At 34.7% G+C, this 14,670-nt stretch overlaps 2 protein-coding genes across 6 annotated transcripts in view; both read left to right on the top strand.

Annotated features, from left to right (window-relative positions):
* Positions 1–14,670, top strand: part of LOC311078910 (uncharacterized protein) — a 427,873-nt gene that overhangs the window by 31,669 nt on the left and 381,534 nt on the right. The window lies entirely within an intron of this gene.
* The window catches only part of LOC311078841 (GTPase IMAP family member 8-like), a 36,329-nt gene continuing 23,296 nt past the window's right edge, over positions 1,638–14,670 (top strand). The window contains exons 1-2 of one of the 3 annotated variants that reach the window (XM_084107857.1): positions 1,678–1,998; positions 13,515–13,577. The gene's annotated coding sequence lies outside the window, so the exon portion shown is untranslated. Of the gene's footprint in view, positions 1,999–13,514; positions 13,620–14,670 lie in introns of all 3 variants that reach the window. The other 2 variants (XM_084107856.1, XM_084107855.1) reach the window with 2 other exon arrangements.

Genomic DNA, 14,670 nt, shown 5'->3' with positions numbered 1-14,670 from the left:
GTGTAACCCCTAGAGCCCTGGTTTCTGAATAGAGATAAAGTTTTGGCAGAAATAGATTCATGACAATACAATATTCTTTAACAGAAATATGACACTTAAATATCAGACATAGTTCAGTAATACTCAAAAACTGACCATCAGAATTCAACAACTGACTAACTAATAGTATATCAGACTCAAACCAATGTCTTAAATATAATGTTTCTTCGGTGTGTAATATACTTATTATTCCAAATAAAAGAGGAGTGAGGAGAGAAGTTATGTTTAAAAGCCAAACACCATGTCAAAAAGACTTGCTTGTGAAAATTAGATAAACAAAGAGGTATTTTGTTGATATCAAGACTGCATCTAAGGAAAAAATTCATACCACCAAGTTGATTCATTAAATAGTTCGGGAAAATATTCCACATAGAGAAATTATTCTTAATAAAACATTTTAGCCAATTTATTTTAAAAGTGCTGTTCAAAGTTGCAGAATCCACAACATTCAAACCACCCTGATCATGTGGATTGCATAATATACTTTTCTTTAAATAATGAGTTTTTTTTTTTTTTTTTTTCAAACAAAATCAAACTTGTCAAACTCTTTGGTAAATGTCTTGGGTACAAAGATATACGCAGATCTTGATAAACCTTCAGATTTAGACAATAAGACACGACCATAAATGGATCAATCTCTCTGCAACTTTTTGGGGAGTTCTTAGTCGGTATTGTGTATCAAATAAAACCAAAGAAGTGTCTTTTAAAATTGCTCACAGAATATATCATGTGAAAGACACATTAGAGCGTTTTCATCTGGATATTGATTACAATTGTTGTTTTTGTAATTGTGAAAGAGAGTCTATTGTGCACTTATTTTTTGACTGTCCCTGTTCTTCAATCTTTTGGTATGAGATGTCTCAATTTAGGTGTTAAAATGAACTGCAACCTAGTCTTAAATTTGTCATCTGTCTTACTTCATACAAATGAAAAGAAAAGTGTCAAGAACTTGATATCAAATTCTGTAATTTTGAAAATTCAATAAAAAAATAAAAAAAATAAAAAATAATAAAAAAGAACCGGCGTGGAGTGGAAAATGAGTGCCGCAGCGATTGTTGATAAAACAGGAAAAGTCAGCTCGTCAGACAGTTTTTTTGATTTTATAAATGTCGTCTGTAAGTTATGCAAGACCGTCGTTGGTTTCTCTGTGTTTATATTTAACACTTTGCACTATTTTATTACACTCTAATGCATTTCTCACGTATTCTTTATTTTTGCACCTTAACGTTAAGACATAGGCCTAAGTGTTCATTGTGATTTTAGACTTATGTTTACATTTGAATTATTTGAGTGTTTTCCATGGTTGTGTTGACATTTCTGCCTTTATAACTGAGAAGATTATAATCAGAGGAAGGTTAAGTTAAATTTTTTTAAGGTTAATTTTATTTTTATGTAATCTAAAAAATATATATAATACATAAGTCTCCTGGTCCTTATTTTAAATAGGTCATAAAAATATCAATAATTATCGATATCGACCGATATGAAACATCGTTTTCAACCATACAGTTTCCAACCATATGTCGCAGCCCGTGTTTGTGTTCTTCCCAGTCCTCCTGTGTCACGGCGTGTTTATCTTTCGCGCAGCGCACCATTACGGACTAGTCCATTTCATTGTGAAAGTAGGAGGTGTATGTGTAAGGAACTGGACATTTTAACTACTACTTCAACGTTTCAACGTATTTCTTAAGAATTTGAATAAAATGTACCATGCTTTTGAAGCGTTCGTGATGATAAGGGGCTTTTTCTTTTCTTTTTTTCGAGGTTGGTTGGGGGCCCCCCTACTTTGACCGCTGTTCGGGGGCCCCAAGCAGCCGCCTACCTATGCCTCTATCTTAAGCCCGCCACTGGTCGCAGCGCTGCCTGCAGTCCAACAAGCCTGATAAAAGCAGAGAGGTTTCACTTACTGTTTAGACGTCTGGAGTTGGACAGAAGACACACACAGAAATCAACACTCAGGTTTGTCTTTATTTCCTTAATATTATCAATGTGATCACTTTCATTTCAACTGTTATGTAGCCTATTACATGTTTTTACGGATGCCCTGAACCTAAAAGAAAATAAAAATAAATAATAATAATCTGAAAATAAAAATCTAACATTACGAGAATAAATTCGAATTATTTCGAGATTAAAATCGAAATATTTCGAGAATAAAGTTGAAATATTTCGACTTTATTCTCGAAATGATACGACTTTATTCTCGTAATTGTAGAAAAAACCCGGATTTTTTTTCCTGCTGTGGTTCAGGGCTTCCGTACAATCCGATAATTGTAATTATTTTAATAATATATATATATATATATATATATATATATATATATATATATATATATTTGATCATATTAATTCGTTATTTAATGTTTAAAGAGGCAGGAGAGTCGGAAGAAGAACGCTTGTCCAGAGTAGATCAGAATTTAAATCTTCACATATCTAATATAGTAGCCTACAGCAAACTGTTGATTTGAGTTGTGCATTCTGGCTGGTGTGATGCTACTGAAAAACAAATTGCGTTCAAATCACGCAGAGACAAAACTTGCAAAACAAATTTATGTGGAGAAATAGCCAAATCAATGTAGGCCCTAGTATTTTTAAGTTTATACTTTTAAATGTTTTTGTTTACTTTTTTTTATTTTTAATTGATTTCAAATTTTGTTTAGCTGAGCAACAAACGTAAACGTTGGTCGTATAGTGTCACTCAATTCGCTCCGTGCACGGCGACCGTTGACATCCGAACTTGAGTGTGCGCGCCAGTGCTTCCGGTGATCTGACAGCGAGAGCGGGAGACAGAGAGAGCGAGAGACAACAGCGACCGAGTTCCATTACCACAGAGATATTTTTCACAATGAGTGTTTTTAGGATTCAAGAGAGGCGACTTGCCTTTCAGAGTGTGACAGCCTCAGCACTTCATCGTTGTGTACCGTTATGTACCATGTCGTCACGTTACAACAGAGAAGTCAGCTTTCATGCATTCCCCGTTGACGCTGCGGTACGGGCTGTATGCAGAAGATCCGGAGGGATGACTTCAACCCGACCACATTTTTAAATGCACATAATTTTCAGTGTATTTCACCTGTGCGTTTCTATGCTTTCTATTACTGCATTTATTTTGTTCAAGTGAGATGAGTAAAGATCAGGGGCCTCATTTATAACCGTTGCGTACGCACAAAACAGGCCCTGAAAGAGGCGTACGCCACTTCCGACGCATAAGTTGTGATTTATAAAAACAAACTTGATGGCAAAATTTGCGCACCTGCACGCAAACTCTGACCCATGCGTACGAACGTTTTGCAGATGGAGCAGTTTGGCGACATCGATGGTGAGCTGGAGTTAAATGTCTTTTTGGTCACTTTTAGACAGAAAATCTAAAGACATACAGTATACGGTACACATGTACATAAAGATAATACAAAATATAATTTCACTCACCAAGCCTATCACTTGAAGCAAATATCCATCCCTTCTGTCCGCGCGATCGAGCGCGTTGGGCCGTTTAGTGAAACTGACGCAAATAACAGTTTAAATCATTATTTTATTTATTTAAACTATGTTTTACTTCTGATATAAACATTTAGATTAAATATGCCATTCAAATTAATTGAATTAGCCTAAACACTTAAACATGAAATCATTACTGAGAAGTTACAACATTTATTTATATTCAATCTATAGAAATATTTGTTATGGAGGAGATGTTTTTGAACACTTTTCCTGTGGCGTGCTGTGTTTAAATGTACTTTTAAAAACAAAGATAATTGCTTATCATGATAATACCAGATTGTCTGAGAAAAATAGTTTCGTGCAAATAATGCCCAATGCCTATCTGTTTCCATTATAAATATTAAAAATACAATTCGGCCAGTGGAAAAGATTGAGAAAAACTTTCTCTGAAATGTTTTTTACACTATTTGATTTATGTATTCAAAAACAAGGCAAGATATAGGCAACTGGTCCGTGTACTTTTTCGTTCATTCATTATTCTAATTCGGAATAAAAGATGAAATTTAAAAAAGGGTGCAGCTTTGTTTTTTGTTTAAAAGAAAAAAAGCAGAAATGGCTGTATTTTGTTTTCCAAATGTATTGTTGTCATCAAATAATAGTATTAGAAAATTGGACGACATTTCCGATCGTTTTTTTAATTGTAATATTTATTTGTACGTTTATTGTATTTCATTTGACTGATCCTATCTTTACCCGGAAGTAAATTACACCGTCGTGCGAAGGCATAGATATATACACTAGATGTCGGACATGTAACCTATTTATGTCCGACACGGTCAGACATGTATTTATCATTGATTCCAGAGAAAATGTAAGGTTTTGATATTAAGTTAATCTACTTCTTTTTCAAAATATAATGCATAGTGTTAGTAGGCCTAAGTTTATTAGTCACATTCTTCCACTTGAGTAAACTTAGGGGGGGATGCGTGGGATTTCCCCCTTTCTGTTCAATGTATCCCTGCCTCTGCTTAATAATTTTTTATCCCCCCCTCAAAGTGATCAGTGCTACTACACTAGTGGCGAGACGGATCACAAAACTTATCACGGATCCGTGGTTTCATTAAAGTCAATTTTATTTTAAAATGCGCTACTTTTATTTGGCTGGCTCTGATATATAGCTGCCGCAGCCTCTCTGTAATCACCACTCTGCAGACTTGCTCAATGTCCCGCCCACGGCGCTATCTGATTACGCTATCTGGTTACACCTCACAAGTGCCTATCAACACTTGCGAGACGCCACCCACTTTTCAACAGGCCCACCCAAAACCTAAAAAATAAAAACCTTTTAATATATTCTAATTTTGTCAAGAATTATAAAAAATCGTCAATAAGCTCATAATGTGTACTAAAATAGTCTAAATGTTTAGTTTTAAAAACAATTTTAAAAAGCTGGCTATGTCTATTTTGTATGAAGGACTAAAAATGACAGAACGAAAAATAAATAAATAAATAAAAGTATAAATAACTAAATAAATGCAGAAATAATAGTGAAAATAAATACATTTTGGTAATATAAATGGCTATTTCTGTATTTTTACATGTATTTATTTATTTATTTATGCATTTCTATATGTATTTATTTATGTATTTCTACATTTATTTATTTATTTATTTATATATTTATGTATTTATTTCTACATTTATTTATTTCTACATTTATTTATTTCTGTATTTCCACATTTCTACATTTATTTATTTCTGTATTTCTACATTTATTTATTTCTGTATTTCCACATTTCTACATTTATTTTTCCCTGCGCCTGTATGCTAATTGCCTATGGCTAAGCCACGCCCCCTCTCAACATTCGGTAACAGGCGCTATGGCAGCTGTCACAGTATAGGAGACATTTCACAGGAGGCAATTGATGATTTTTTGGAGACAGAAAGATTATCATCTCGAAGACACCAAAAGGGCCTTAACTATGCATTGGAGGGTTATATTAATAATTGTATTGTTGAGAAGGTCGATAAGCTTCAGCTCCAGACAAAGATTTACAGTTCACAGTGTAAACGTTATAGTTTGGTGCTATTTCACTTCAAACGCTCGCTTTATACGCGCGTCCTATTCGCTTTGGATTCAAAATGTTGTGCGCGTTTGGTGTGAGCGCAGAATAATGAACAGGCTGCGATGTCAAGATTGCTGGAATGTGTGTGTGTGTGTGTGTGTCAGAGAGAGAGAGGCGCGGGCGCGATCGAACAGTGGAAACATAAAAACATACTCAATTTTGTTCATACAGGACATCATTAAAACTTCAAAGTGTTTAGCCTACTTATATTTGTGTAAAACACAACATTATGCTTTTGTCAAACTGTAACCTACAACTGTCACCCAACCAAAATCACACACACACACACACACACTGTTTAAAAGCCAAAATAACAAGAAAAAACATAAAAACGAATGAAAACTGAGTAACTGCAATGCATTTCAATGGACGTGGAAGCAGAGAATGTCCAAGTGTATTGGGTTAGCTGTGCACACTGTAATTGGCTCATCGCGTTTGGGGGCGTGGCTTAGCCATAGGTCAATTAGCATACAGGCGCAGGGAAAAATAAATGTAGAAATGTGGAAATACAGAAATAAATAAATGTAGAAATAAATAAATGTAGAAATAAATACATAAATATATAAATAAATAAATATATAAATATATAAATAAATGTATACATACATAAATAAATACATATAGAAATGCATAAATAAATAAATAAATACATGTAAAAATACAGAAATAGCCATTTATATTACCAAAATGTATTTATTTTCACTATTATTTCTGCATTTATTTATTTATTTCTACTTTTATTTATTTATTTATTTTTCATTCTGTCATTTTTAGTCCTTCATAGCGCAGAAACATCAAAATTATGAAGGACTAAAAATGACAGAACGAAAAATAAATAAATAAATAAATAAATAAAAGTAGAAATAAATAAATAAATGCAGAAATAATAGTGAAAATAAATACATTTTGGTAATATAAATGGCTATTTCTGTATTTTTACATGCATTTATTTATTTATTTATGCATTTCTATATTTATGCATTTCTATATGTATTTATTTATGTATTTATACATTTATTTATATATTTATGTATATATATATATATATATATATATATTTATTTATTTATTTATATATTTATATATGTATTTATTTCTACATTTATTTATTTCTACATTTCTACATTTATTTATTTCTGTATTTCCACATTTCTACATTTATTTTTCCCTGCGCATGTATGCTAATTGACCTATGGCTAAGCCACGCCCCCAAACGCGATGAGCCAATCACAGTGCGCACAGCTAACCCAATACACTTGGACATTCTCTGCTTCCACGTCCATTGAAATGCATTGCAGTTACTCAGTTTTCATTCGTTTTTATGTTTTTTCTTGTCATTTTGGCTTTTAAACAGCGTGTGTGTGTGTGTGTGTGTGATTTTGGTTGGGTGACAGTTGTAGGTTACAGTTTGACAAAAGCATAATGTTGTGTTTTACACAAATATAAGTAGGCTAAACACTTTGCAGTTTTAATGATGTCCTGTATGAACAAAATTGAGTATGTTTTTATGTTTCCACTGTTCGATCGCGCCCGCGCCTCTCTCTCTCTGACACACACACACACACACACACACACATTCCAGCAATCTTGACATCGCAGCCTGTTCATTATTCTGCGCTCACACCAAACGCGAATAGAGCGTCAAATTCGCGCGTATCGCGTCTAGTTCGACGCTTGAACATTTTGAATCCAAAGCGAATAGGACGCGCGTATAAAGCGAGCGTTTGAAGTGAAATAGCACCAAACTATAACGTTTACACTGTGAACTGTAAATCTTTGTCTGGAGCTGAAGCTTATCGACCTTCTCAACAATACAATTATTAATATAACCCTCCAATGCATAGTTAAGGCCCTTTTGGTGTCTTCGAGATGATAATCTTTCTGTCTCCAAAAAATCATCAATTGCCTCCTGTGAAATGTCTCCTATACTGTGACAGCTGCCAAAGCGCCTGTTACCGAATGTTGAGAGGGGGCGTGGCTTAGCCATAGGCAATTAGCATACAGGCGCAGGGAAAAATAAATGTAGAAATGTGGAAATACAGAAATAAATAAATGTAGAAATGTGGAAATACAGAAATAAATAAATGTAGAAATAAATAAATACATAAATATATAAATAAATAAATATATAAATATATAAATAAATGTATAAATACATAAATAAATACATATAGAAATGCATAAATAAATAAATAAATACATGTAAAAATACAGAAATAGCCATTTATATTACCAAAATGTATTTATTTTCACTATTATTTCTGCATTTATTTATTTATTTATACTTTTATTTATTTATTTATTTTTCGTTCTGTCATTTTTAGTCCTTCATACTGCGCAAGTTCAGCAGACAGTGAGGTTCGGGTTTGTTCCGATGAGAGCTCGTGAGTGGAGAGTGCATTTCTGATTATTCCGCTCCGCTCACTCATTCAGGGTCGCTCGTTCAACGGTGAATAAGGGCTGCCTCTGACTACATTTTTTTTTTCTAGTCGACTAGTAGTTGTTCATTTTAAGCCATTCGTGGACAAATCGCCTCTTTATATTAATTTAATTACTACTTAAATATACTATATAGCCAACAGGATAATGAGCATTATGACCGCACGCATAAAGCTTGCCACAAAGAACCGGTTAAAGTAATGATTATGAATGTGTCTAAATTAGCAAGGAGACATTTAATTGTTTAGTAATAAACTGGGCTGCGTTCTCCGATAACATTGTCTCTTAGCGCGCTACGAAGACTCAAAAGGTACACCTTAACTACAGGTATACCTTTCCTACGTGTGTTCTCCGAACTATACCTTAGGATGTTGCTTAAGGTAAACCTTCTTAAGTTCGACCTTAGCAGGCGCTGTCCATGGTGGAGGCGCTGAATAGGTTGATATCGATGCCTCGATGATCGATTGTGCGCTCTTTCCTTCACAGCGGTATAGGTAAAGTATTGAGAAAACAATGTTCTTTATAAAGAAGCGTTTTAGAAATAGTACAAACTGCATTTATCGGGGCTCATTGAAATATGTACATGCAGAAATAAATATGAGTATGTGTTTATAATTTAGCAAGTGTGCAATCCCAAACCCTTACGGCCATAAGTGTGTTAATGTTCTCCACAACGTATGCTGATTATCCACCAGCCATGTAGTTGACATACACTAACTGGCTCCGCGGACGGCGCCGTCTTTGATTTAAAACAAGTACTCGCTGTCTCGCTGCCATAGCTATAAAGTTTGTGTAAACTCATCTTTCTTTATATAGACTCCTAAGCCTTTTCTGTCAAATGGTTCGCCAGCTGATGTGCCTTAGGATAGTAATTAAAAAAGCTAACAACCATTAGTGTATGGAAACTTTATTAATGAAAACACTTCCATACACTGGGTGTAGGCTATAACAACCTAAGTATTTTATGTGTAAAATTTTAAAGTAAAGTAAAAATGTAATTTTAATACTAAATCAGATTTTATATTAAATGTTCATATAAAATTGTCTATGTGTAATTAAATTGCGATGTAAAAAAGCTTTTTGCGTAGTGGTGGCCACTAGCGGTATGAACCGTCAGCAGCGATAAGGTATAGCTAAGAGCGCTCCAGACCAACCTTACGAACGTATGACTTACAGAAGGTATACTAAGAAGGTTTCGGAAACCACGTATTAACGATAAGGTACTTATTAAGGTACAACTTAAGAACGACGTAGCGTTAAGGTAGTTTCGGAGAACGCAGCCCTGGTGTTTTCGATGCGGACGATGTTGAAGTCGAAGTTGACGATGCGGACTCGCCATGAACGCCAGAGAGAAATGCACATTTCATATGGATTACATAATCAGAGAGTAGCCTATTTCTTTTGGTTTTGAATATTTTCGTTTAAAAGTAGACATTTCAAGCTTTCTGTAATAGATAGCCCATATTTCTCAAATCTGTGAGGCACAAGCTGAGTTCCGGCGCCCTCCAGTTCACATGCAATGCAAGTGATCCTGTCAGCGCCTTATTACATTGCCTGCTATATATTTGCTTCTTATTTATTAAATACGGGCAATTGGTTGATAAAACATTGATCAAAATTAAGATACAATTTATACAAAACGAAAATCTTTTAAAAAGAGTTTTCTACAAAACAAAACTTAATGAAGTGGTCAAAATCATGTTTTACCAAAAACAGCGTCGTTGCTAGGAGGGCGCCAGCGCCTCTGCCTTTCAGCGCCTCTGCCTCACGAGTGGATGATAGCCCTGAAGACGCCTAGCAATGATATACCTTTAGTGGTAGTATACCTTTAGTTAAGTTATACCTTAAGAGTCGTAGTAGCGCGCTAAGAGACAACGTCAATGGAAAATGCAGCCCAGGTATGATGCGTATGATGCGTAATGGAGATCCCAAAGCGCTCTTCTTTGGTCAGAACCATGGAGAGCGATCGCGGATAGGTCCGTCCTATGCACCGAAACTTTTAACTATGCAACAAAATATTTAAAGACCATCAAGCTATTAAAATCTAGATTATGCATATGCACAGATAATATAACAGTAGGCTATATTAGTCAATATTTTTTTATTAGGTTAAACAGTGATTGGATAACGTTTTTAATTTAACGTTTTTAATCTAAGGCCCACCCACAATTGGTCTTTTGATTGTTTACTCATTGATTTCAATGTTAAGTCAATGTAAAGACGTGTTTACACGCGTCTAGAGGTCCTGAATGAGGCGTTGAATGAGGCGTTTAGCGCAGAGCGGTAGACGCGAATGAGGCAAATTGACTAACACAGATTTATAATGCATCTGTCTTTTCTGTCATTTCACTGTATCTCAGCATCGCGATCTAAAGTTAACGTTATTACTTTAACAGCAGTTCTACTGTGATGGTTTAACTTTGCAATCAATCCGTGGTTCAGCAGAGGCTGATATATGACAATAGATGACATTGCGGCTAATTTATCTGATCCTGTCCATTAGCTTTGATCCATGTAGGGCTTTTCAGAATGTCACCAAGTACAAATATTTATGTAATATTTCAGCGCGAAAACTCTAGCTAGCTAGCTGGGAACAATAAAAAGGGTCTAGAGCAGCATATCATCATATTTTACAGGACCGTCACAAAAAAAAAAAAAAAAAAAAAAAAAAAAACTAAAACTGCAAATGAGAATGTTACTACAGGTACGATGGACGGCAACTCAGCTTCAGCAGAACTCACAGTCCCAGGTTGACTGAAATGAACAAGGACCACGGTGTTGGGAAAGATAAGCTATTAGAGTAAAAATATTGCGTTAGGCTACTTCATGAGTTAATAAGAAAAAAGATTTTACAATTCCTGCAAAAGCAGTGATGAAGTTATGAAGTTCATGTTCTCATGATTTATATTTATGAATAAAAATGTTTCAAAACATTTTTTCTCAAAGTTTATTTTTCTCAAATTGCTCCCTGTATATATATATATATATATATATATATATATATATATATATACGTCTAGGCTAAAACGAGGCTAATTTTGGGCTGTCAGTGAAAATCTAATAGACGTCTAAACATAGCCCAAGAATAGACAGCTATTGAATGACTACATATATACGTCTAATAGACGTCTAACCATAGCCCCAAAATAGACAATTAGACAGCTATTGAATGACTATATTTATACGTCTAATAGACGTCTAACCATAGCCCAAAAATAGACTAGTCATCAATTAGACAGCTATTAAACGACTACATGTATAAGTCTAATAGACAGGCAATATGGGTCTAGGCTAAAACAAGGCTGATTTTGGGCTGTCAGTGAAAATCTAATAGATGTCTAATCATAGCCCAAGAATAGACTAGTCATCAATTACACTACATATACATGTAATAGACAACAAAATGAGGCATAAGGATTCTTTTCACTCAAATATAACAGGTTCTCATAAATGAAAATCCATCCAAACTAATTGATTATAAAGGGATTTATTTAGAACAATTATATTAACAACTTAGACAACATTCAAACATAAAAATGAACAAATAAAATATTGGAAAATATGTAAAACAACTTGAGATACTAATATTTTTTAGAATTAATTGTTAGCTTTATATCCATTACCACCACCCCCTGCTCTCCCTGGTGCTTGTTTAAAATGACCAGAAATTGCTTCTTTTTTTTTTCCATTCAGTCGCCGAAGGAAAATTGGTCATCACTGCGCCTGCCAAATAAGAAAAAGAAAAAAATGATTGCTCAAGAAAAGCATTGTTGACAATCATTTTTAACTAATTACAGTCATTCACTTTTGCTAGGATGCACACTAGAGCTGGCCAATATAGAGTTAACGGAATATAGATTGAGACTATATAATTTATATCAATATAGACAATTTATATCAATATTATTAATAAATTAATATAAATAATTGAAAATTTTTGCCTGCATAATGGTGATGCACTAATTATATGTATATACACACACACACACACACATACATACATACATACATACATATACATACATATATACACATACATATATTTTAGGGGTGTAACGATACACGTATTGAACCATTCTGTATGAGGCTTTCGGTTCGATTTCAGTACAGATTTTTAAACAGAACTGTTCGTTAGACAATTTTTCCTGCTGACCAAAATTTTTTAATTACAAATGTAGCCACGTCAAAAAGCGTGCTCATAATGTAAGAGAAATCATAACAAATCGTGACAACAATCGTGCTCTTTCAGGTAGTGACCATATAGACCTGCATTATATGACTGACTGACAGACAAGAACAGTTTGACTTAAAAATATCAAAATTGAAACTACTTCAGAAACAAAGACCTCTTAAATTCTTAACATCTTAAATTCCCTTAAGGTAAGCTAAAACATACCAAAATTTAATTTCAAAGTGAACTATCCCTATAAATCATTCTTTATCACTTACTCATATAACTCTAATGAACATATAAAGATACTTATAGGGGTAGTTCACTTAAAAAAAAAAAAAATCATGTAAGCATTTACTCACTTTCACTTGGTTTCAAACCTGTATGGCTTTCTTCTGTTGAACACACACAAAAAATATATATTTTGAAGAATGTTGGTAACAAGACATTTAATGGTAGTCAGTGACAAGTGTTCTGTATATTCAATTGCTGTACTTTGTTGACTGATTGCTGCAATAAACAGTGTCTTTAAATCAGATAACGTGGATTACATCACTCCAGTTCTGAGGTTTTTACATGGCTATCTGTCTGTCAAAGAATTTATATCAAAATACTACAGCTGGTTATTAAATTAATTAACATTTTAAGGCCAAAGTAAATTTCTAATCTTCTGATGCATTATGAACCATCCAGAGCAGACCTCTCAGGTCATCTGGGACAGTAGCCAGCTACTTTTATATCCCCAAAGTCAAAACAAAATGTGATAGCAATCCGTCTAAATTTCCATCTTTGTTGCTTCTCCGTCTTTGGGTGAGCGTGATTTGAACTCGAATAACATACCGTAGTCCAGCAACTTCCTTTCAGCAAAGTTTAATAACAAAATTAACTGGAAAATGTTACACGGTCAAAAAACTGTATCGCTCCAACATTGCATCACAAGAAAAAACTAACCGTCATTGCCGGAAATGACATCATCGTCAATACGAAATATTATATTACACATATACAATTATTTACTCTTAATTATTTACTGATTGCTTGATACACACAATTATTTATTCCACATCTACATAAAGAAATGTGATTTATGGCTCTTACACATCCGGCCCCTAATTGGTTGGGCAGGAGAACAAACAATTACTATAAACATTCTAATACTAAAGAGCCATTATACTTGAACATTTATGCATAAGAAATAGCTTAGTTCTTCACCTTTTCTTTGATTATCTTACTCTTGATAGTTCTGTTAATCTGCAATCTTAAATTGCCTCTTGAATTAAGCACCACTTTTTTTACAGGTCTCTCCAGTGTATTTGTCTTGGTCTTTAACTTTACACGACGTACCGTTCCATTGGAGTCTGGTAAAGTTTGAATTACTCTTCCCATTATCCATGAATTGCGAGGTGAGGAACTGTCCACAACTAACACCACATCACCAGGTTCAAAGTTCCTTTTAAATCTTGACCATTTGCTGCGTTCCTGCAGAATGGGCAGGTACTCACGAGTCCATCTTATCCAGAACAAGTCTGCTAGATACTGGACTTGCCTCCAACGCTTTCTCACATATTGGTCCTCCTTGTTAAAGACACCTGGTGGTAAGCTTGGTTGAGTTTTCAACAACAATAAATGGTTAGGCGTCAGAGCCTCAAGGTCATTTGGATCTTCTGATGTACTAGTTATTGGTCTGTTGTTGATGATGCTTTCCACTTCACACATGATAGTATGTAGACTGTCATCATTGATAGTTTGTTCCTTTAAGAGAGTGTTGAGTATCCTTCTTACGGTACGGATTTGCCGCTCCCAAACACCACCTTGATGAGAAGCAGTTGGACTGTTGAATATCCATTCGATCCCTTTTTGTAACAGTGCATTTTCGATTTTGTTATGGTTCAAGTTGCTCAGTGCTTCTCGCAACTCTCTTTCTGCGCCGACAAAAATTTGTGCCATTGTCCGAGCGCATAACTGACACTTGTCCTCTTCTACTTATAAAACGCCTTAAAGCGTTTATGCATGAATCAGTGTCCAAACTATCAGCTATCTCAATGTGTACTGCTCTGATTGTTAGGCAAGTGAACAACACTCCGTACCTTTTTACAGTACTCCGGCCCCGTTTTACCTCGAAGGGTCCAAAGTAATCCACGCCCACGTTCGTGAAAGGGGGTTTATCAGGTATCAATCGGTCTTCTGGCAAACTCGCCATTTTTTGCTCTCCAATTCTTCCATTGAATCTGCGACAAACTGAGCATTTATGTATAAGCTTCCGAATTGCTGAGTTGGCTTGTGGGATCCAGAATTTTTGTCGGAGAGTGGATAACATGTAGTTTCTACCACAGTGACCACATCTTTGGTGAATGTCATTTAAAATGAGAGTTGAAACCCTGGAACCTTTTGAGAGGATTGCAGGATGTTTAGATTCCTCTGGCATGGCTGCTCTGTTGAGTCTACCACCCACTC

The sequence above is a fragment of the Abramis brama genome, assembly GCF_963993115.1.
Source record: "Abramis brama genome assembly, chromosome: 1".
In the NCBI taxonomy this organism is placed as follows: domain Eukaryota; kingdom Metazoa; phylum Chordata; class Actinopteri; order Cypriniformes; family Leuciscidae; genus Abramis; species Abramis brama.
This window is presented reverse-complemented; position numbering and strand designations above follow the sequence as displayed.